Raw genomic sequence first — 24,949 nt, 5'->3', positions numbered from 1 at the left:
CATATCGCATATATTACACTGCTCGAGTTGCAGTTTGAAAACATCTTCTGTTCCCATGGCCTCGGTAACCCAATATCGACCTCAGTGGTCTGGCTGGTGAACTGGCAACAAATACATGCACCACAAGGTGCGTGTCTTCTGGGTTTAGGCATACCCCACTGTTGAGTGATGGTGAGTTGGGTATCGTCTCTATTACTGATGTTGTTTCTGCTAACCAGTTCTTTGACATTGCGTCCTCGTTTAAAAGCACAACAAGGGACTGCAACAGGTATTTTGGCTTGTGGCAACAGGTTCCAATGTTTTTTCACTATCTTAACCACATGGTTGGATAGATGATTAAAAGTGCTGACCAAAACTAGTGGGTCAGTCCTGATTGACACAATTTTTGGCCGATATTCTAAAAGAGCTTCACTGTGATTATTAGATGCCCTCTTTAGAGATCTCCTTACAATTTTAGCCGGATAGCCTCGGTGGATAAAATTCTGGCTCAAACTGGAAGCTTCAGAGACAAACACTTCTTTGTTACTACTGTTACGTTTGAGCCTTAGAAATTGGCCGAACGGTAAGTTGTCTCTCAATGCATTCGGGTGAAAGCTGTCGTACCTCAATAATGAGTTACGATCGGTGGCCTTTTGGAATGGTTTTAGCGTCAGTCGTAGAGTAGAGTGGTTGGAGATGATCGGGAGATCTAAAATGTCTATCTGGTTCCTGTGGTAATTCATCGTGAATTTACGAAAAGGGTGATCCCCATTCAACCACTGGAAGAAAGCCAGTAGGGTCACTTCATCTCCGTTCCATACCAGTAGCACATCATCGATGTATCTCCTCCACACCGTGATATATTGTTTGTAGATGTTATTGTCACTGTAGATGCTCATCTGTTCGACAAAATCTACATATAAGTTAGCCAAAGACGATGCCATGGCCCACCCCCATGGCAGTCCCATGGACCTGTTGGTAAAAATGTCCATCAAACTGAAAATAATGTTCCTCTATCGCACCATCCAATTCCTACTCCTGTCTACATCAAGACATGGTAGTCGGATCGTCCGCATCCTCCTCCACATACAATCCCTCGCTGGTGTATAGTTCCCTATATAATTCCTGAAACACTCCGTTAACTTGCTCTTGGGTACCCACCAGTTCACCTGTTCCATCCCTGAGTTTGGTTATAGGTGGGCATGGACACTCCCAGTCTATTAACCAGGCTAGTAGCTTTCCCGCTTTGTCTCCTTCTCCATGTAGTCGAACATCTCGTTTGCTACTGTAAAAATTTGCAAGATCCACCAGGGTCCTGTTATATGGCGATAGGGCCTGGGCCAATCTGTCACCAACCTGCCCCCCTTTAGCCGCTTCCCTATCCAATTCTGCCACTTGCTTCTCGGCCTGCATCAAACTGCTCTGCAACGTTTCCTTCTGCCTACTGTTGTGGATATGCAAACCCCTCTTATAGTTGCTTTAAAGCCCTCCCATAATACCCCACTGACCCTTCATTTTATTCAAAAGTTCTATCCATCCCCGGAGCTAATTCCTAAAAGCACTATCCTTCAGCGTCATCCCCCGCATGCGCCACATCCATTGCAGGGGTCTCATTCCTGTTCCCCGCAGTTTTGCCACCAAGGGGGAGTGGTCCGATAAGGTACATCCGAGGTGTTCCATCCCTTCAAATAGATAGTAGCTTTCCCTACCCACCAGCAAGTAATCCAAGCGAGAGTAGGACCCATGTACACCCGAGTGATATGAGAACCCCCTCTCCTCACCATGTGCCTCTCTCCACAACTCAACAAGGTCTAGCTCTTCCATCACCCTGTGTAGTGCCGCTGTCATCTGCCACTTATGGGGACCTGCTCCCCCCGCACCATCCAACTTCACGTCCAATTGACAGTTGAAATCCCCCCCCATACAAATAGGCCCCATCTATGTGCTCCTACCATTTTTAATACTGATGGGAAGTATTCCTTATCGTCGATGTTAAGTGCATACGAATTTGCCACACATCGTTCGTCCCATCGTTTCCCCAAAAGCACCACTGTTCTATCATCCATCAAGACCTTTTCCACCTGTAGCAGCAGCCCTGCCGCCACTCAAGTCACCACCCCCCTCACCGGCGGGGAGTATGAGGCACCAATCACTTGCCCTCCCCATTGTCTCCCTAATCTCACCAGATTGGCCCTAGTTAAATATGTCTCCTGTATCAGGAGTACCTGTATCCCCTGTCTCTTTAGGAAGCCCCCCCACTCCTTGTTTGTTACGGGTCGTTCACAGCCCCCGAACATTCCATGTCACGATCTTCAAGTCTGTGATCCCCATTGAGTTATCCAGGTATAATCTGTGGCTCCCTCCTGATCTGTCAACCTCCCACCTACCTCCCCCCCTCCTCCCCTCTTCTGCTATTTCCCCTTCCTTTTTGTGGTCGGCGTTCCCATCCCTGGGGCCTCCTCTCGGTCTCACTTCCACATCTTCCCACTTCTTCCCAACAGTGCCTTCCCCCTTCCTTACCCCCCCAACTTCTCACAACTCCCCCCTATCTCCTCCCCTCTCCCCACCATCCCCCGTCTCTGCCCCACCCTCGACCCCCCTCCATCTCCCCTTCCCCATCCCCTTCTCTCTCTCCTCCCTCCCCTGTACTCAACCCCAAGTCGTGCTGTCCACATTCCCCTCCTCCCCTGTGGACGGACAACCAGGTGTACCGGGGGTATCTCCCTCCCTCCTGTTCCACCCATCCCAGAAAAGAGGAAAACAAAATAAGGAAGAGTATCTCCCTCTTTCTTGCCGTTCTTTCCCCCTATCCCTTCTCAAGCAGGTGTCGTCCTCTCGACCTCAACTCCCGTCCCCAGTGCATGCCCCCTCTCGAATGAGTACATTCTCCAAATAAGGTCACTCCCTCTGCTCCATGTTCCCTGTCCGTCGGACGATGTGGCCTAGACTCCAGCCAGTCCAACACTCCTGTGGTGATGCAAATAAATAGGATTTCCCTTCCTCCACAATCTTTTTTTTTAAAACACATTTTATTAGCTTTTTCACAATACCCAACAACAAGGTTCAAAGTGGTAAGCATTTCCCATCTCCTCCCCTGCGTGCGGGCGTCAGAGTTCCTGACCTTCTCACTCATCAGGGTCATGTCCCAGTCGGGTCTTATTTTCATGTCCTTTCACGTGTCCATCCGTCCCCTCCCCCCTTGTGTCGAGTGTTCAGGGTGGTTTCAGGTTGTTGGCCCTAGCTAAGTCATTCAGTAGTAGGGTCCACGGCATTGTAACCTCTGACCCCTCCTTGGCAAAGCCCAACCCCTGCAGTAACATCGCTTCGGCGATCCCCCATCTGCGGATATCCATTAACCACCTGGCTAATGTCGGGCCCTGGGGACATTTCCATGCAATAGTTATCTGCCGTTTGGCCAATACCAGGAGAACCTGTATCATTTGATTGCGTGTTTTGTGTTTATTCCCCCTTCGCACATCCCCAGATGCAGACCTTCGGACTACACTCTAATTCTGACCCCATTAATCTGTTCACCTCCTCAATTACTTTATTCCAATATAGTGCAATGACCCCACAGGCCCAGACCAAGTGCCAGAATCCCGCTGGGCCGCTACCACATCTGGGACATTCGTCTGAAAGGCTGTTGTTCATGGCCTTTAACTTAGACGGAGTCACGTATGTCCTGTGCACTATATTAAACTGAATCAGTTGGAATTGAACGTTCCGCGAGATTTTCCGGGTAGATTCACAGACCGCCTCCCATTCCTTATCCGGGATCCGATATCCCATGTCCTGTTCTTCTCCTCAACCTTCATTGCTATCTTGGGTTCCGCTTCACGTAGGGCTTTGTAGATACGTGAAATCTAGGCCGCACCTCCCGCTTGTTCTACCAGTACCTGTAGTAGTGGACTCGTTTCCGGTTTGTACGGAATTCCCTCCCACAGTTCCGCTATTCCATAGACCATGGTTCCACCATGTTCTTGAGTTTAGCTGGAAAGAACATCATGTATCTAATATTCAGCTCTCGTTGTCGCCCCTGCACTGCGTCGTAAGTTCTCCGTTGCTGCTGTACCTCCAGTGTAAAGTCAGGGAAGATTCGAAGCTTAGTCTTACCTATTGCATAGTAGCCCACACTTCGGGCCTTCTGTAGAATTGCATCCCTGTCCCGAAAGTTTAGGATCGTAGCAACTATCACTCTCAGCTGCCCTCCTTACACTGTGGCACCTTCTGAGCTTCTTCAACCGTGAAGAGCTTTGAGAGTCCCTTCACCCCAATGTGTTCAGGCTGAGATCCTCCACGAAAAATTCCACGCTCCGTCCTTCCTCCCTTTCAGGGACCCCCAGCAGCCGGATGTTACAGCGCCGGGACAGTCCTTCCGCATCCTACGCTCTTGTTTTGAGTGTCCTGGTAGCTCCCACCAGCGCTGCCACCTGAGTTTTAAGTTGTTGCAGGTCATCCTCCACAGTGCTCACCCTCTGCTCCACCTCTGTGACTCTCTCACACACCTTCCGCAGGTTCGCTCTCACCAAGGACACATCCACTCCTACCTCCTTAATGCTCCCCTCCTTGGTGGCTTGCATGGCCTCCATTAAGGCCTCTAGAGTCACACCTCCATTCCCTGCTACAGCCGATCCGTCAGTTACCAGATCCCCTCCGTCCTGCCTTTGGTGTCTGCTCTTGGGGTCGGTAAATTTTTCGATCTTCTGCTGTCCTTACACCATTTTGGCAGCCTCTGTTGTCCTTGTCCCCCGGCCGGGGCATATACTCTCCACCTGGTTTAACCTCACTCCGGGGCGCACCACCGTCGTGGCTTCACCAAGACCGATCTGGATCCCTACTTCGCTGCTTCCATGTCTCTCCTTGGGGGTGGACCTCGCTTCAGCACCCAGTCTCCCTTCTCTCCAGCTCTGTACTGTGTGCCTCACCACAGACCCAGTTCCCACTAGGCCCTCACCGGGTTCAGCCTACATGGCACGTCTCCAGTTACTGCAGCCAAGATTGTACCAGAGTGGCCTCCTCACACCCTTGCCTTGGACCCTGTCTCTCCAACTATATGTTCCTTGACCCCTGAGGGTGTGTCAATGTCCCCCTCCTCAACGCAGCTGTGTGTGTCTCCAGGCTGGGGTGCCATCTGCAGCTGGATCTCCTCACTTTACTGGCTCTGATCGCACTGCCCTGTATCCCTCACCGGGTCTGGAGGCGTTGCATATCTGGCCGGGCTGTCGTGCACCTCTCCGCTCCGCACCTGTTAGGCAGAAACCCATGCAGTTCCCTCTGGGACCACTGCAAAAGATTTAGGACTACATGTGTTTGGCAGTAAACCCACTTGGTAGCAGTCTGTACCACACAGATTCACTTGGTAGCTGTGGCTGAGCAGTCAGACTTCCCTCAAGAAGAGTTAGGCAGTATACAGAGTATTCACAATAGGTCAAGAGAACACAATAGAACAAGTAAACACTGACCAGGGCTTGGTGTAAAAGAGATATAATTATTTATTTAAAACCACATCTAGAAAAACACACAGGCACTAATAGTAAGCAATTCAAAAACACGGTCACTAAAAGATAGACACTCCCTTAAAAGAATATTAGACAAGTCTTAAGTAAAGCCCCACTTATTTTCAGACAGCGGTGAGCGCTTAACGTAGATGGCACTCTAATAATTTGTTTTAAAAAGGGAGAGAAAAACAGAGAATAAATTGAAACAGATCCCAACACTTTTTCACGAACACAACAAGAGAGGAAGGCAAAGTAACAGTGAATTCAGAGTCAGTAAGTAGGCCGGATCCGCTTTGAGAGGATCAAAACGAAATGTGTCCAAGGTCACACGGTTGCAGTGCACAAAAGTCTTGTAACGGTTCAAAAGGGAGTTGGACCAAAGAAAGGGACCAGTTAGAGGGTCAAGGCGGCTAGCCCAGTCCAGAAGGTTAAGGGGTTATTATTACATTGTAGCAATCTTTAGAAATGGAGGCCTGGCGGACACGGTACCTTAAAGTGGTGAGAATACTCCAGCGGGGGCAGTTGTTCCTGGCAGCGGATGCAAGTCGGTGCTTCGTCCGGGGGAAGAGAGGATCTCGTCGGGGAGGAAGACAGGAGTCCGTTGCACTGCCAGGGAAGAAACCAGCCGCAGAGTTTCTCAGGTACAAGGAGCGGTCCGTTGGTTCGCGGTCCAGTGGTAAGTGGCTATCCAGCTGCCGGGGTGCTTGGCACGGGCAATTGGACCACAGACCGGTCTGGGGTGCGAAGAGAAGAAGGTAAACTGGTTGTGCCCACCTGTCAGGGGAAGAAGCCTCTCCAGCCGGGAGATCTTCTCTGTCGTCTGGAAGTGGTGAGTCGGTTCCGCAGGGCTCCACCGGTGGTGTCGTCGTGGTAGGTCAGCTCAGCTTCCCCCTCGTCGGATTCTCAGGTCTTGTGGCGACTTCTGAAGTTCCAGTCCCCAAAGCCCTGCTTTTATGCAGCACACCCCCATTCACTCAACCTAGCTGTCAATCAAACATGCTAAGTGGTGAGCCGGCCGGCTCACCACTTGGGCCAATCACACAAGAGTGCGACTTGAGTTACCAAGGTAACTCAGTCCAGGGTGCCTAAACCCCCTCACACATCCCCTGTGGTACCCAGACAGAGTGGCACCACTTTTGGAGGCTTCTGTGGAGAAGCCAGCCAAAAAGTGGAACAAAGGGCTTGACTTGGGTTGGAGTCACAGAAGAGAACACAAACGCCATTTTAGAATCAAGTCCTGGCAAAAAATACCAACCGGCGAATTAATATTAGTTAAATAAACCAGCGGTATGTTCGAGGCTATGAGAATAAAATAATTAAAGTTGGTAGCCTCGAACAATGGGAAAATCCCATAGGGAAATATTTGCGGTCGAATATAAAAAGTAGTATCCACTGCCACCAGCCTAAACTCGATCAGGGGGGACGGAGACGTGCCCCCTCGCCTAACAGACCCAGGGGCAATCGATTGCCCCGACCAGTACCTCCACAATATGATGGTTTGTACTGGTTTCTGTTAATAATTTGGGACTAGTAAAGCCAATGGTGACTTTACATGCCCTGGGAGACAGTAGTCAGTCCCAGGGTATGGAGTCTATGGTGAGTTGTCACTATGACACCCCTGTGTTACTGCACAGAGGGTGCTGTGTAACACACATAGTAAAAACACATGAGACCCTATGGAGTAAAGGACCCCATAGCCCATAAAACACAAACAGTCAAAGGAACACCATAAATCATGTCCAAGAGTGGGAGAAAAAGCGTCTCACTCTTGGCAGGAGAAAAAAAAGCAAACTCCAGAAATCCAGCAAAGCTGCTGGGGGACTCACTAGGTTAGGAAATTCAGCCTAAAGAGAGAATTCTCCCTAACAGCACCTAACTGTTCCCTGTCCCTCGCCAGGACCGTTGCATCTGCTTGCCTCATGGGGGTCAGCTGGTCCAGTCTGTGCTCCTGACCTCGTCGGGGGCTTCCTACGCTGGTGTCAGGCAGCAGTTCACTCCGCACTGCGAGGCACAGGTGGTAGCCTGCTCAGCTCTGCACGGTGGCCATCTTTGCCTCGGGTCCTCCACTTTGTCGGCTCTGTCCCTCACTGCTCACCAGGACAGTATAGCACACAGGACTTCTTCACTTGCACCGACTCTTCCTAGTCCCCAGGTCAGGGGCTTAATTTGTTAATGTTCTGTTTTCTCTTTTATGAGAGGATTTTGACAGGATTTCTCGGGAGGCAAGGGAGCTCCGGAGAACTACATGTATGTGCTCCAGCAGTTGGCCACGCCCCCCGTGGAGCTGACTTGAACCTGGGGAGGGGATCCCCAAGAGACTGTGTGAACTGCTTTTGAACTTGGGGAAGGAGAGCTGGAAAGTAAGCCAGGAGCCGGAAGAAGCTCAGAACTTTATTTGAATCATGATTTATTTTATTATTGCCATCCCTACACATGGTTTAGCTTTAGTTGTGAGGGCAAGTATAGGTTTTGGACACATACAGACTTTTAAGTTGAACTTTATGACTCATAGGGAAATCCCACCATAGCACAGGGCAAGTTAGGCCTTGAACCATCATGACATTTAAGTTAATAATACCGTTGTGTTTGAATTTTGAATCTGTTGTCTGTGTCTTGCTTCATGATGCCTTCACAAATGGTGTTGTGTGAGAAACCTGAAGGTGTCTCACCCGCTAGTCCCCAGGAGGAATCTGTCATTTGGGTGGACAGGACACAGCCATCGCTTTTGGTCCAGTTCCTGGGGGTGGACCATTGCGGAAGGATCACCTGGATGAGGGGTCTTCGGGGAGTGGTACACCAGATGGTGAGACACGGTATCCCCTTCCCTCGAACACCTTTTCCCCACCCTACCAGGTAGGATACTTGGGAACTCAGCACCCCCCCTTTCCCAAAAAACGTACTTAAAAGACAGCTCATCCATGAGCAAAAAAGGACTAACACCAGAGCCATATACCTAGCATGTCCCAATACAATGGTCAGGCAAGGTCAAGCAATTACTGATCATTACACACACCCGACTTCTATCACACTTCCCCACACAGATAAAAGGCGGAGCACAAAAGCACACTCTGAGCAAGGCAACGCACACAAGGAAGCAACAGTTCCAAGATGGCAGTGACTGAGCTTTGGAGGCCGAGAAAGATACCGTAGACAGAGTGGTGCAGTGCCACATGAGTGCTCATTTGAAGGTCTCTGTTAGGCATGCAACTGGTTAACAACTGTGAAAAGGGAATTTTGAGATCGAAGTGGTCCTACAACAAGTCAAGCTAAACCCTGTGCACAGTCTAAAGTCTTCGATAGTTTAATGTGGACTGAAATTGTTCCAAGCCCGGCTGAGGGAGACTAATTGTGTAAGAGGAAGGATCTGAGCCTGGCTGAGGGGGATCCGGGGTGAATCGTGAGTCTCTCGAGAAAGAATATTCTCTGAACATTGTAAAAAGGGGGATCTGAGCCTGGAAGCGGGAACTCGAGGGTAAACGATCTGAATTGAGTACTTATGAAGAAAGGAAATTTGTGTTTTGTTTTGGTAAATCAGGCCCTCTGAATCAAGAGACTTTGATAAGTAAAGAGACTTGGACACAGAAGGTCCTGATGCTGTTAATGGAACTGTATCCTCGTGCCAAAGAATCCAGAGTGTGTGCTTTGCTTGAGTAAACAACCATGTCACGCGCTGAAAACGTGGGGAAGGGAAGCCAACGGCCCGAACATCCTGACACATCATTTTGTAAATACTTCTTTCTTTCTCATGAATACTACCCAACATTATTTGTATTTAGCGGTGAGGATTGACAATTGGTTCTTTAGTATATGCCCTTTTATTTTGACGATACTCCACTAGGACTGCATTATTATTATATGATGGTCGTAGCTTGCTCCCATCTGTAGATTTAGGAATAGATAGGCGTTTATCACACGATTGTTGAAGTTCAATAAACACCCTTGAACTGTGGTCACTTGTGTCTGTCTTAAAGCTGATACCATGCCTTCCTTGCAGTTAGAAGTGGGATACACTCCGTTGATACATATTGAGAGACCCCTATGTGGTTGGTAATTCAGCAAACAGTGGGGAAGGACACGATAGTAAATGTTCAGGATCAGAACCGAGTGTCAACACTTAAGAGGACAATTGCTTTACAGCTACACATCCCTGTTAAGTGTCAATGCCTATTCTATAGGTCCCAAGTCTTCTTTGATAACATTCCCTTGGCTACCCATCACTTGAAGAACAGGGATAAAGTTCTTCTGGCAGTCAGAGATTCCCAAACCTTTATAAGACCCAGAGCCTTAGATCCCATAAACTTAGAGCAGAGGATCACCTCCATCTCCTTTTCTTTCTCTTCTGTAGAGTTAATAAAAGAGGACCCAACTTCTGTTAGTTTAGGTGAACTGGAGGTAAGATCAGTGTTCAAAGTGAGCGTGAGCGGTTGTGACCGGCGCTCCTCTACTTCTTTTTTTTAGGTTTTACTGCTCCTATACTTTTATTTGAAAAAGAAACTGTCCCGGAATGGTTTCGTTTTCAAATAAAGGTTTAGGAAGAAGATGAAACTTGCACTTGGAGAGCGAGACGGACCGATGAATACGGACCAATGGCCGGGCATCCCATATAGAGCAGGCCATACATGTATAGGGCTCCTCCAATCCGTATTGTGGAATTGTATGTTATGTCATGATGTCATTAGTGAGGCTGTTTGTGCTTATAATATGCTGCACATGCCTATGGAATGCAGAACGTTCGGCGGCAGTAGAGTTCTTTGCTCATGCACTTCTATTTTATAGAAATAAATACTTGTTATCCTTGCAAGTGTGTCTTGGGCCTTTTTCCCTAGCGGGCTGTATTTTTTCTCGTGTGAGAATGCAGGGGTGTGCCTTCATTTGTTGACCCCGATGTGATCCCAGAGACCCCCACACTGACAGAGACTACCAGGCCGCTTCATCCTGCTCGCCTCGGACAGCTGAGACCCTCTCTAGACTAGCATATAAACATATAAACCTGGTGGAGGTTTGTGGAAACTTTGGGAGCTGTGAGAAACCAAAGGGTGTCTCACTGACCAGTCCCTTGGGAGCTGTCATCCAGATGGCCCCTGGGGGTGGACCAGTGCGGGAGGATCACCTGGATGAGAGATCCCTGGGGAATGGGGCACCCAGAGGAGAGGCGAGTTATCCCTGTTCCCATTTTCCTGTAGAACACCCTCATTTCATGTATTATCTAAGAACTTTATCCCCCTTCCCCTTCCTACACACACACTGCTGTACGGACAAAGCGCTTCAGGGAAAGAGACTCACACAGAAACAGTCCATTTGACATGTCCCAACATCAGGTCAGGCAGAGTCAGGCACTTAGGGGGGAAGTGAGTGGTCACCACTTGTAGTAAATCTATGTATCTCAAGTGTTCAAAATTCTAAACAAAAAGAAGATTTATTCAAAACTTTATATCCAAATATTCAAAAAGGAGCTGGCTGTGACGAATTTGGAGACACCCAAACTCAAAATACATGTGAAGCAGGAGACCAAGTGGAATACTAGGTCACACAGCCGCTCTCTATAGAAGCCGTCTGGGTATATGGTTAGTTAAGATTACTAAGAGTTCAATTTTGAAGTAAAAAAGAGAGATGTCTTTGGTTGAAAAACAACAAAAACATTGAGGTTCGATTGTTTTTTCAAAACAATTTTATCAAAAATAATAGTATCAAGAATGAGAAGTCACTAATATTCTCTTAGTGAGGAAGAATTTGCCACAATTGATTTATCAATCAGACCAAAATTGCCAATGCATTTCGGAAATAGATTTCCTTCGTCAGGGCCAGTCTAAAGATAATACATACAAGTTCACAAAATAGAGAAAACAGTTCAAATTTGTATAAAGCAGCATATCAGTGTCATACATTATTGTAACAAAGTTAGGAACATACCATTCAGTTGTAGTTTCAGAAGTGGATGAATAAGGTGAGAGCATGGGAAAAAAGAGAAATAATAATCCTAAGACCTTGTTTACTGTAGGTATCAGATAGTAAAGCTAAATGAGGGAAACATTTACCTGAGATTGGTAGGTTGCATGCAGAGTGTGTGGCGAGGTTTGCTCATGGAGGCCATGTGTGGTCAAAAGCTGCCTGACAGAAATCAGCGCAGAACAACAGCCAGCAAAGAATTGGCTGAAACCAGAAGAAATCCATAGTTGTAAAGGGTTGAAATCCGTGTTTGAAGAAAAAAATAGAGATGTGAAACAAGCTTACCATGCGTGACACGGGAGTAGCGGAGTTCTCCTGTTGCCGGCTCGATTGAGACTGCGGCTATCGCATCGAAGCGTTGCTAGGGCAACGCTTCCTTTAAATGAAACGTGACGGCATAGCAGCCCGAATGGGCGCGCGGTCGAAATTGGAGACTGTAATCAAGCCAATGAGCTTGATTTGGATGAATTCAAGTATTTATCTGGTCTCATGTGTACTAATGGGGAATTGTAATACAATAGAAATGAAAAACGAAAAAATTAAAATTAAATAGAAATAGAAAAAATACTATAATGAAAAAACTCAACAGAGAGTAGTAACCTTTGAGAATAAATACAGTAACAGATGAATGGTGAAAAACTATGCATAGAAATAAAGCACAGTGTTAATGTTGTAACTCTGCTGCCGTTGGTGACGTCATGGGGCGGCACCATTGGTCCTAGACACAAGGTCCAGGATGTGCAGCAATGACATTGAAAATTCATAAAAGTAGTCTCAGTCAGAGTAAATATTTGTGTCTATCTTGCACATTCATATACACCCCTGCTGTGAGTGGTGTAGTCAACAGAGGGCTCCTTGGGTCCCAGACAACGTGTCCAGGGAACACAGCAGGGTGGTCAGTAGGTCCACAATCTTTTGGTACGAAGAATACCGTGCAGTGATGGCATTCTGTAGGGCGTTAACAATGTTAGCAAGGAACATGACAATCAAAGCAGTAGAAATACAATATCATAAACAATGATAATTAATATCTTCGTTGATTCCATTGGGATTTAAGCTATCAAGCTTGTCGATCCAAAAAGTCTCTGTGCGGTTGAGCCGCTGGCTCAAATCCTCATGAGGATTGTTTTTTGTGAGTACTTCCAAAATCACAAATCTTATCTGTTTCAGGTTATGTCCATTTTTGACCCAGTGGCGTGCTACAGCCGAGTTAATATTTGCATTCCTAATGCAAGACCAGTGTTCATTCCACCTTGTTTTGGCCATTCTTGTGGATTGGCCCACGTAGAATTTTCCACACAGGCATTTGATGCCATAAATAGTGTTGATACTGTCACAGGTTCCGTAAGTTTTAAGGAGAATCATTTTCCCTGTTCTGGGGTGGTTGATGACATTACCCTTAATTATTGAATTACAGTTAATACAATGAAGACAAGGGTACGTTCCAGTTCGTTGAGTTGTATGCTCTTTGGGGGGCGGTCTTGTGTGTACCAATTCATCTCTGAGATTCCTACTGCGTTGGTAGGCAAACACCAGTGGCTCGCTAAATAAACCTTGTACACTGATGTCATTTTTAAAGATCCCCCAGTGTTTTTTGATGGTTTTCTTAATCTTGTTGCTTTGAATAGAGAATTTGGATACATACACAGGTGACTTAAGTTCCCTCTTGTTTTTAGGATTTTGAGAGGACATTAGAGTCTCACGTGCCAGGGTGCCAACCCTAGCAGACGCTGTGTCAAGTTCTTCTTGTTTGTAACCTTGTGCTAGGAATTTTTCTTTCATTGAACGTTGTTGAGCTATACAATCATCTGGGTCACTGACAATTTTTTTAACCTGTAGCAATTGGCTATATGGGAGATTCCTGAGCAGACTCAGCTGGTGGAAGCTTAGGCGATGTAAAAGGTTATTACGGTCAGTTGGCTTGCGGAACAGAGAAGTGCTGTAGCCAGTCGCTTGCTTTTTGATGAGAACGTCAAGAAAAGTGATTGTGTTATGCGAGATCTCTCTCGTGAACTGAATGCGTTGATGAATGTTATTCAGGTATTCAAAGAAAGCATCAAAAGCTCCCCTAGTGCCTCTCCACATGCCAAAAATGTCATCAATATAGCGCATCCATAAATTAATGTCCTTGTTCCATTCCTGTTTATTAAGTACATTGTCCATTTCAAACTTATACATAAAGCAGTTGGCATATGTTGGTGCCGTAGTGGCACCCATTGAGGTCCCCGAGGTCTGTAAGTAAAACTGGTTGCGATATTGGAAGTAAGAATTTTCTGCAATGAACTGTAGAAGGGCCAGTATAAATTCTTTCTGTGCATGGATTTCAGATGTTTGTAGTAGTAGCCATTCAACTGATTCAATCCCAAGGTTATGTGGTATAGAAGTGTATAAGCTTCTAACATCAATGGTAAACATCAGATCATCCTGTTGAAGAGTTGTAGAGTTCAGTTTTTGCAGGAAATGAGTGGTGTCACAGGTGTATGTAGGTTTTTTTTAATAAGAGGCTGCAGGAAGAAATCGATGTGGATACCTAGCGGTTGGTTAATGCTTTCCATACCTGCAACCATCAGTCTTCCAGGTGGTTTGATGGTATCTTTATGGATCTTTGGTAATGTGTAGAAGTTCGGAATCCTGGGGTGGCTGTTGAACAAGAACTTCTGTGTGTGTTCATTGATCCATTCTAGCTCAAGAGCTTTATCAAATAAAGTCTTCAGGTTCTGTTTAATTGCAATAGTTGGGTCATGGTCCAGAGTGGCATATATTGTTCTGCCTTGAAGTTGTCTTGTACATTCTGTGTCATAATCAACCGTGTTCTGGATAACTAACGCACCCCCTTTGTCGGCTGGGCGGATAGTTATATTCTTGTCACTGTATAGATCCTTAATTAGTCTCATTTCGTGGGTTTTCAGATTCCTGTGTGGAGGAGTTTTGTAACCGATTCGTTCTAAGCCGCGGGTAACTAGCTTCTGAAAGATATCATTAGACGGGACTGTAATGGGTGGTACAAACCCACTCTTTTCTCTGAATTCCTGGTAATCCAGGCTCTTGGTTGGATTGTCTTGAACTTCTAGTTCTTCAAAGAAGACCTTAAGCTTGAGTTTTCTAACAAACTTATACAGTTCAATCTTTGTGTCGAACAGAGTGGTTCCATAGGTAGGTATGAAACTGAGACCTTTCTGTAGCGTGTCCTCCTCTGACTTGCTCAGTGTCCGATTAGATATGTTGATAACTAAGTTTTCCTTAGCTGAAGTCTCGTTTGAGGGTTGTTCTTTTGGTTTCCTCCTCGCCCTATGGGTTCTTTTGGGCGGGTGCCTAAAAAAAACGAAGAGGAAGGTGCTTGTGCTAAGGGACCAGTTGTTTGGTTTGAATTATCCGTTGTCTGTTCTTTTGGTGTCACGCACGGTAAGCTTGTTTCACATCTCTATTTTTTTCTTCGAACACGGATTTCAACCCTTTACAACTATGGATTTCTTCTGGTTTCAGCCAATTCTTTGCTGGCTGTTGTTCTGTGCTGATTTCTGTCAGGCAGCTTTTGACCACACATGGCCTCCATGAGCAAACCTCGCCACACACTATGCATGCAACCTACCAATCTCAGGTAAATGTTTCCCTCATTTAGCTTTATTGTCTGATACCTACAGTAAACAGGGTCTTATGATTATTATTTCTCTCTCTTTTCCCATGCTCTCCCCTTATTCATCCACTTCTGAAACTACAACTGAATGGTATGTTCCTAACTTTGTTACAATAATGTATGACACTGATATGCTGCTTTATACAAATTTGAACTGTTTTCTCTATTTTGTGAACTTGTATGTATTATCTTTAGACTGGCCCTGACGAAGGAAATCTATTTCCGAAATGCATTGGCAATTTTGGTCTGATTGATAAATCAATTGTGGCAAATTCTTCCTCACTAAGAGAATATTAGTGACTTCTCATTCATGATACTATTATTTTTGATAAAATTGCTTTGAAAAAACAACCGAACCTCAATGTTTTTGTCGTTTTTCAACCAAAGACATCTCTCTTTTTTACTTCAAAATTGAACTCTTAGTAATCTTAGTAAACCCAGACTGGGTTCTATAGAGAGTGGCTGTGTGACCTAGTATTCCACTTGGTCTCCTGCTTCACAGAGTCAGGCACTTAACCTTAATGACTTGCACCTGAATCCCGTTATCTTTTCCCACCTGGATAAAAGGCAGAGCATGAGAGCACCTGGAGAGCAAGGCGAGAAGGGCAACCGAAGCAAGTAAGACCAGCAGAATGGAAGGGCAGGAAATCCCGGGTAGGCAACGCAACCATGGAAGCAAGGCAGACGGGACCAGGAGGCGAATGAAAGGCTGTGGTCCTACCAGCTGCAAGGAGAAGGTCGCTGCAGAATCCAAAAAGGACAACTCCCTGATACTGCAGAAGGTCATGGCGGTACCTACTTCATGTGCAGTGTGACGACTTGAAAGAAGACTAGCCGCGCTGGGCCAAAATAATCGAATAGATGGAAGGTCTTGATTAACTCAATCAGCCGCTGCCGATGAGTGAAATTGGAGACTGGCTTGTGTTGATAAATGCAAAGGACATTGGAGTTTGAAGTGCTCATTGGGTTGACGAGAAACCGCAAGTGAAAGCACATTGTAGCAAGAATGAAGAGTGAGAGAAGCTGTGAAAGAAAATAACCGAGAAAGGAGGCGAATAGTCAAAGTGGTCATACAAGGGTACATGCCTCCCACTCATACAGTCGAAAGACTTTAACAAAAAGGTGAAACAAAATATAACGCTAACCTAAGGAATTGTTAGCTCTGTGATGCTGATTAAGAACTGTACATACCAGAAGGCCTCGGGAGAGGAGGCCGGTATAAACTGTTTAACTGTATCGAGTGTTGTGGGTTGTGCATAGGGCGACAGCCATGAGAAAGAGAAGCCAGATGGTTAAAAGTAAATGCACTTGCTACAATATAACAGGGTGATCCAGCGAGACGCGATCGCCTATCGGAAGTCTCTTTATCGAAATTGCGGTTTGAAGGCTCATTCCCGATCAAGGGAAGCCAGAACTGCCTGCAGAGGAAGGTCTGAGCCCAGAGGAGGGGGTTCTTCTCACCCATATACTGTTCAATAAACACCCTTGGATTGTACTCTTTGTGTCTGTCATACTTCTGATAACCATGCCTTCCTTACAGAGCCCAGGGAGTTCTGTACACAGAGATACCAGAGCCTAGCAACAGGTACTCAACAATGCGGTGGGCCCATGTGCATCACCAGTGCGGCTGAAGTAGAGAAAGCGGTGTCGGACCTATGACAGCTGAGACATAGTCTGGGGGCGTGAGACACCTTGCAGTCTATACATGCCGGCGGTCCGCCTCTGGAGACTGGTGTGGGACTGCATGCAGATCGGAATCCAAGCAGAGCTGTGGCCGATGATGCCTGTGAGAGCGGCAAACCGCCATTGAAGTCAGGGCAGTGTTACGGCGGTTTGCCAGAGGCGGTTGACAGTGATTGCAGCACGTCCCTTCTCCGCTGACCGACAAGCCCAAGTGCTCCCACACTGCCCAGCGGGCCCCGTCTCGACCTCGGGAAACAGCGGCTCGCAGGAGACTGCTCCTCACCCAGTGCCGCGCTCTAAGGCTGCTGAGAGGCGGGGTGAGGGAGATGATCCAGCATCGGTGGGACACCCACACACCAGCAGAAACGCAGCGAGGAACCCAATCTACCGTCCAGACCCAGGATGACAGCCCCAGCGAACCACGGTCAGTTACACCACGGCGGTGCGCCGGGAGGCAGCAGGCTCTAACTTTCAGGGCAGCGCTGCTGTGCATGGGACGGTGAGGAGAGCAGGGAGAGTGCCGACTGGTCGGGTGTAAGCAAGGCAGGCACATGGAATAAGAACCCGGTGAAGGACACATTGGTCGGCACCTATAACATCCATGGCTGCACGGGGGCGGCGCGCAGTCACATTGAGTGTGCACAACCCTAAGAAAACCCAGCTTTAGGTTGCTGAACATTGAATGCGGTGTGAGGGGGGGAGAGTAAGTTACCAAGGTCACCTAGAAAGGGACTTACCTAGCCTGGGCAAATCGTAATACTATCCGGAACTGCGGGAGGGTTCTTGGTGCAAGCAGCAGTTTGATTGTAGCCCAGGAGCCGATTGGGAGCCAGAGGCTCACACTATGTCAACATCTCAGAAGTCGGGCAAGCAGCAGTCCAAACTGCATTTTGAAACTTCAACCCCGGCCAAGTTATCAGCAATGGGGGAGTGCTCCTCGGGTGAGACCTTGCAGGCCCTGATGCTGGACCCAAGTGGAGCACTTGGTGATATTAAGAAGATGCTTGGACAGGTACACGCAAGTATACAATGACTAGATGGCAAAATGGACACTCTGATATGTAAGGTGGGTCCCATGAAGGTCCGCCTAGATAAGCAGGGGATCGCCTGAACGAGGTAGAGGACCGGGTGTCCACAGTCGAGGATGAACCCAGCACGGCAGTGAGAGAACTGGCTACAATTAAGAAGACAATCAAGAAAATGTCAGACAAACAATCGGGCTTCAGAACAGCACATAGTACGGAGTCAGCGATGCTCGACCTACAGTCCCACATGCTAGAACTAATAGAACAGGGCAAATCAGGGATGCTTATGCTCCTGGATCTCAGTGCAGCATTTGATTTAGTGGACCATCGCCTACTTCAAGTGGCATTAGATAAGATCGTAGGCTGCTCTCACACAGCACTAGCGTGGATAGCATCCTTCCTAAGTGATAGGAAGGCACGCATTCACTGGGGAGACACCTTTTCTGATGCAGCTCTCATCCTATTTGGAGTACCGCAGGGAGCCAGTTTGTCTCCTCTGCTTTTCAACATTTATATGCGTAGTCTCTGTGACTTATTAGAAAGCATTGGGGTGTTTTTCACTAACTACGCCGATGATACCCAGCTGGTAATTGAAATGACGGGAGATTACGCCACAGACTGTGCAAAAATAGAAGAAGTCTACAAAATCATTGACATATGGATGCAGAGGCATTGGATGTGTCTTAATAACAGCAAAACTGAGCTCATGATCTTTGGCTCGACGCAGACAAGATCCAAATTAGGAGAGGAATACAGGGAGTTTATGATAAAAGGAGCTAAAATTCAAGTGCTACCCCGAGTTAAAACATTAGGGATGCTAGTAGAAGCATCAGTGGGGGCTGAAGCACAAGTAAATTATCTGCAGAAAAATAATTCATATTACTTACGACTCTTGAGAGCCATCAGACCATACATAAGTGAAACTAACGCTGCAAATATCGCAAGAGCGACTATTTTGTCCCGTTTGGACTATGGCAATGCGATGCTGGTAGGCGCTACCAAGAAGGAGCTGCAACCTTGCCAGGTTATGCAAAATGATGCAGTCCGCATTGTTAAGGGAATCAAGTATGGAGAGCATATATCAGCAGCAAGGAAGGATCTTCACTGGCTCAGAATTGAGGAGCGAGTCCTCTTCAAGGCCATGACAATTGTCCATAGATGCCTACATGGCAAGGCCCCAAAATATTTTAAGGAGAAATTTTCTACCTACACACCTAGGAGAAACCTGAGATCAGCCAATTTAGGATTCCTAGTTGTTCCATCGGTGAAACGAGCTGCCGGTGGTGGCAGAGCTTTCCCGATTAGAGCGACCAAATCCTGGAACTGTCTTCCTACAAATCTAAGACTAGAAGAAAACTATAGCAAGTTTAGGAAATGTTTGAAAACACATCTTTACCAATAGCACCCTGACCTGCCAGGGTCTACATTGGCCTTCACATGACCGACTAGCTTCTGTTACGAACTAACCTTGTCTTACTTTCCTAATATGCTATTTTCCTTTCAGGATGTTCTCAACGCCCTGATGCCTGCGGGCTGCTGGCGCGTTATAAACACATAGAAATAGAGAAATAGAAAATAGGTCCCGGAAGAATAATCTGCGTGTTGTGGGAGTGCCTGAGGCGGCAGAACAGCGCGACATGGAGGGGATGGGGGAGAACTTGCTGAAGGTGTTCCTGGGCGGCTAGCAGTTCTCTACTGTGTTTATTGTGGAGAGGGCCAACCACATACCCAGTGGCAGGAAACAAATACCCGGAGCTCCGGCTCGGCTGCTGATTGCCTGATTAATCAATTACCAAGATAGAGACCTAGCATTATGCAGGACTAGGGAAAAAGGATCCCTGACATACGGTGATGCGCCTATGTGCTTGTTCCCTGACTTCTCAGATAAGGTACAGTCATCTAGGAAAACATTTAACGACATCAAGAGGAGGCTGAGAGAGAGGAACATGAAATATGCTATGCTCTTCCCAGCTAAACTTAGAGTGGAACATGACAGGCAGATTCTCTTTTTTCATACTCCGGAGGAGACAAACACATGTCCTGAATCGTTGCCCAGAGCACCACGCTGCAGGTGGAATAATGACCTGGGGGGAATGTTCCATAACATGGCATTACGGGTCATATACAAAGTAGAGCATAATGTACCTAAAGGTTGTTAGCAGACGGGGGGGTCAATTACTGTGAAGGGTTGCCTGGAGGACTGGACCCCGACCACCCCCCAAGCGTGAGCATATGTTGGTTGTTATGGCTAAGAGGGAGGGGGACAACTGGCAAGTTGGAGTTGCTGTTGGGGCAGAGGGGGGGTTAATGTGGGGGTTGTTTATGGGGGTTTCACAGTGGATTCTAGGGTTCAACTGCTCTTTTGATGTGTGGATTGACATAGCATCACAACCTCAATTCAGGGTGAACTCTGAGGCTGCAAGGATATTACGGTCCCATCATGGCCAAGTCACTTAAGAGCATGACGTGGTCTTAACTGCCCGTCCAAATGACGTAAGTTCTACTTACATGAAACGTCACCATGTGGGCGTGGCGTTCCTTCAGGAGACTCACTAAACCCCTGGGGCGAAGCGAAATTTGGAAAAGACTGGGGATGCCACTGCTACTTCTCTAGGGGGGTATGTAGACTCGTGCGCAGCTCAATGGGGTTTTGCCTGGTCCCTCTGGCCAGGGACCAAAAAGGGAGGGGCCTCCTGGTACATGGCACTATTCAGGGTTGACCATTCACTCTGATTAATTATTACGGGCCAAATCAAGACTCGGAGTCCCTGGGGTGGGTAGAGTAGAAGTCACCAACTAGAGGGGAAGTCACCTGGGGAGATTATCTGGGCATGGGACTTCAATGCAGTCCTACATCATGACCGGGGCAGGACATGGGGAGCCCACCGTTCATCACCAAAGGCGGCATGCAGAATACGAGATATGTGTTGGACAGGGGGTTGAAGGACATCTGGAGGATTAGGTGCACCGAAAGTGCAGGATTATATAATCCCGAAAGTGTAGGATTATACATTTCACTCAGCGGTCCATAATTCAGCCTCCCGATTGGATTACTTCTTGGTTTCTGATTCACTTGTGGGAAAGGTCTCGGAAGTGTGCACCCTGGCACGCACACTGTCAGATCATGCTCTGGCATTGTTTACCCTGGAAGTGCCCCGGCCAGGGAGGGTGGGAGACCACCATGGGTGTTTAAAAGCGCCGGGTTTACAGATGGGGTGTTTCACGATGAGCTATCCAAGGCTATAGACACCTTTTCTGAGCTCAATGAGGGGTCAGTGGAGGGGAATGTATCTCGAAGGAGGCTGGGGTGTTAAAGCACATCCGCAGACAACTAGAGGAAACTGAAGGTCGCATTAAACAATTGGATCTAGCGACACCTGGTGCTACACCTCAAGAGGAAGCCAAGATTAAGGAGCAGTTGCAACTGTTTAGGGAATTGGCATAGAGGGAGGTGAAGTTTCTGATGGGGAAGGCGGAGGTGTAGCAGTATGGGGAGGGGCAACGCTCTGGTAGATACTGGCAAGAGCTGCAAGGATAGACACATCGAGTGGTCGGTTACATCAGTTAAAAATTAGCAAGGGGGTGAAAAGTTTGGGGATGCTGAAATTGTTCAGGAATTCTGTACATTTGACAGTAGGTTATACTCCACCCAGGTACAGGTCTCCCGACAGGAGGCGAGTAACTATTTGGACCAAGTGGCGCTATATTGGTGCACAGGCGCAGAAAGTGAATGGCTGGGTCCTCCGCTAACACTGGGGGAAGTCCTGTCTGCAATTAAATCCTTACCGTCAGGGAAGGCACCCGGCCACAACGGGTATACTGCAGACTTTTATAAGCATTTTTCGGAGAGGCTGGCCCCCACTTATTAGAGGTATATCACCATAGCTTCAGAGATGGCCAATTGCCTGACTCCATGAGGGAGGCGGTGGTGGTGGTTCTGCTAAAGCCAGGCAAAGAAACAAATGACTGCTTGTCCAATCGCCCCATATCTCTTATCAACCTGTACCATACGATTTTAGCCAAAATACTGGCATCCAGACTGGCACCTCTGATGCACAGACTCATGAGGGCAGACCAAATGGGATGCATACCGGGTCGTTCCACTTCATACGAGTTACGCAGGATATTTGGGCTAGTGTCTGCAGTGCAGAAGGATGACTTGATATTGGTGGCACTCCTCGATGCCACAAAGGTTTTCGACTCAGTAGAATGACCCTTTCTCCTTGCTACATTAGGCAGAATGGGGTTAGGGCAGAATGTATTTCCCTACTTATATTGCTTTATACTTCACCTAGTGCTAAAATTATAGTAAACAGCCAGCTTTCACCCGCTATACCATTGGAGAGAGGCACGCAGCAGGGGAGCCCACTCTCGCTACTGTTATTCGCATTGGCAATCAAACCCTTGGCTGAAATGATTAGAGAGCGTCACCTAGAGGGGTGCAACTGTGTTAACACTAGCTTATTGTCTCTCTCTACGCAGACAATATGGTGCTCTATGTCAAGGACCCGCAACATAACCTTGACCCGTATATGGCTGATTTGAACTTATACAGGTACTCTGGGTTAAGAATTACCACCACGAAATCCGCTAACAGAGGGCACCAAGTGCTTTCTAGACCGATATGCGTTCCAATGGCATGGGGAATATACACGGTATCTGGGGATCAACATAGCCCGCACCCTGGCGGAACTATATAAACACAACTATCAATGTGTACTGGGGCAAACCAAGGCGAAAGTAGATGGGTGGATGAACCTTCCACTTAACCTGTATGGGAGGATATCTCTGGTGAAAATGGTGCTGCTGCCCCGCTTGCTATATGTTTTTCTGAATGTCCCTGTTGTGGTATCAAAGGAGTACTTACGGGACTTAAGATCCACAATACTAAGTGTCAAGTATCGGCAGAAATCATCAGTGTTAGGACGCCGTAATTATCCGGCTTCCACGGCTTCCACGAGACCTAATACTTGTGGTTCTCGTATTTGCCGACGAACGGTGGTTACGGTCCCTTTAAGACCTCGTCTGCCGGGAGCTTGGAAGTTGGCATGGAGACGATGGCGTCCTCTCACGTCTTTCACTTTTCCCCGTACACGTTGAAAGACGTATAGTGATCATGTGACTATTATTTAAGCCACGCCTGTGCGTTTTGCCGGCGCTCCTGAATCTTGTATTCTAGCGGCTTGCTTTCTCTCGTATCCAGGTTCTTGTCCCTTTTGCCTTGTTTTCCTGTTTCTCGACCTCGGACTGCCTCCGGACCCGACTTGCTTACTCCTTTGTACTTTTGCTGCCAGTCCTGCTCATCGACCTCGGATCGTCCACGGACCTGCATTGCTTACTCCTTTGTACTTTTGCTGCCAGCCCTGCTCATCGACCTCGGATCGTCCACGGACCTGCATTGCTCACTCCTTTGTACTTTTGCTGCCAGCCCTGCTCTTCGACCTCGGACCGTCCACGGACCTGCCCTGCTACTCATTTGTACTGTCTCCCGCTTACCGTTTTTTCTCCTGCATTGGAACTCTGCACCATTGGTACACGGACTAGAGACTGCCTTTAATGTTCCTTTAGGCGTCCTCGTGCCGTCGGGTTAGATTTTGCTCTTTGGACATTCAGCTTGGATCTTCACCCTGCTTCTTGCTTTGCCTTCTTTTCTGGATTGATTTCCTGGTCCTTTCGTTTTGGGTTTGCCACTACCTTACTTCTTATTCCTTCCGGGGATATTCGGAGATTCTGAGATTCTGAAGAACCGCACAGGTTAGTGGTTGGTTTCTGTTTTGATGTCTGCATTTTTGGCATAGAGTCGCATCAGTGTGATTACTGCTCTTATTGCAGCTGTCTGGGGGTCTTGCCTGTACACCTTGAGAAGACATCCCGTTGCAGTATCCTGTTCCATGCGGTTCTGGATTCTTCATTGGCATTCCATCTTTCCGCCAATCAATTGTTCTGGTTGTTCATTGTACTGACTAGTTCGGTAGATTGGCGAGAAGAATTCCTCGGCTACACTACGAGGGCAAGAGCGCTACTGACACTAAGATTCATCTGGGCGGGCAAACAAGCTAGAGTTTCCTGGGAGAGGCTAGTGGCTCCACTAGAGGAGGGGGGACTGGCAGTGCCAGATTTTGAAACATATTATGTAGTTTCCCAAGCAGGATTTCTCCTCTACTGGTTCGGGAACCAAACGGATAGGTGACATGTAGAGGTGGAGAGGGCAATAGCATCCCTGCATCTTCTGCATTCAGCCATACTCACAGCGCCAGGTAGGGCCTCTAAAGTGACCAACCTGGTGGAGATGACTTGCAGAACGTGGGTTCATACAGAGAGGAGGATGAAAGTAGAGGATATTTACTCCCCAAACCTTCCTGTCATATACATAGCAGGGATACGGCTGACCAGTGAAAGGCCCTATGTAGCCTGCATGTAGCGGATTAATATCACCTTCTTTCGGGATCTTTTCCCGGACGGGCAGTTAATAACACTAGAGGCAATGAGGAATAGAAGGGACCTCACACCCCTAGAAATGTTTTTTATTTACTTCTGGTTGAGGGACTCCTTGAAGCAGCTCTTCGCAACATTTCCCCAAGTACCAGAAATAGCTCCATTATTGGGCAAAGTGCTTGGAAGGGCTTGTGAGGGTAAGGTGGTGTCTACGTTGTATGGTATGTGTTTTACAGCTGGGACAAAGGGAGGGACCTCCTCCCGGAACAAATGGCAGGGCCCTCTGAGATGTGCAATCTCAGACGAGACATGGACCTTAGCACCAAATTCATACTAATCCACTTTAAGTATCTGCATCAATTTTATTAAACATCGGCCCTGCTGCATTGATTTTTCCGAGTACTTCAGAGAGATGTGTAAGATGCTGCATCGCTCCAGCTACTTTCTGCATTTGGCGTGGAGCTGCCCGGAAATCATGCTTTTCTGGGAAAAAGTCTTTGCAACTTTGAGTGAGATTGGTGGGGGAAAAGGTGGACACGAACCCGATGACTGCGTTACTGGGTCATACAATTCAGATCCCGAAGAGGGTAAGGAGGTTGATCGGGCTGCTCCTGGTCTTGGCCAAGAGGCGAGTGGGGAGGGAACCAAGCCCCTGGGTTGGACCAATGGCAGGCAGATATTTTGTACTGTAACGAAATGGAGAAAAAATCTGTCCGATTGACACATCCCCGGGCCAAGCCGATAGATAT

At 47.4% G+C, this 24,949-nt stretch overlaps 1 protein-coding gene across 3 annotated transcripts in view; it reads right to left on the bottom strand.

The window, feature by feature from the left end:
• Positions 1-24,949, bottom strand: part of LOC138580266 (WD repeat-containing protein 5 homolog) — a 943,811-nt gene that overhangs the window by 763,556 nt on the left and 155,306 nt on the right. The gene's annotated exons all lie outside the window — the stretch shown is intronic.

Source organism: Ambystoma mexicanum, chromosome 3p (assembly GCF_040938575.1).
Source record: "Ambystoma mexicanum isolate Mex_15411 chromosome 3p, UKY_AmexF1_1, whole genome shotgun sequence".
Classification (NCBI taxonomy): Eukaryota; Metazoa; Chordata; class Amphibia; order Caudata; family Ambystomatidae; genus Ambystoma; species Ambystoma mexicanum.
The sequence above is the reverse complement of the archived record's forward strand: the minus strand, read 5'-3'. Positions and strand labels throughout refer to the sequence as shown.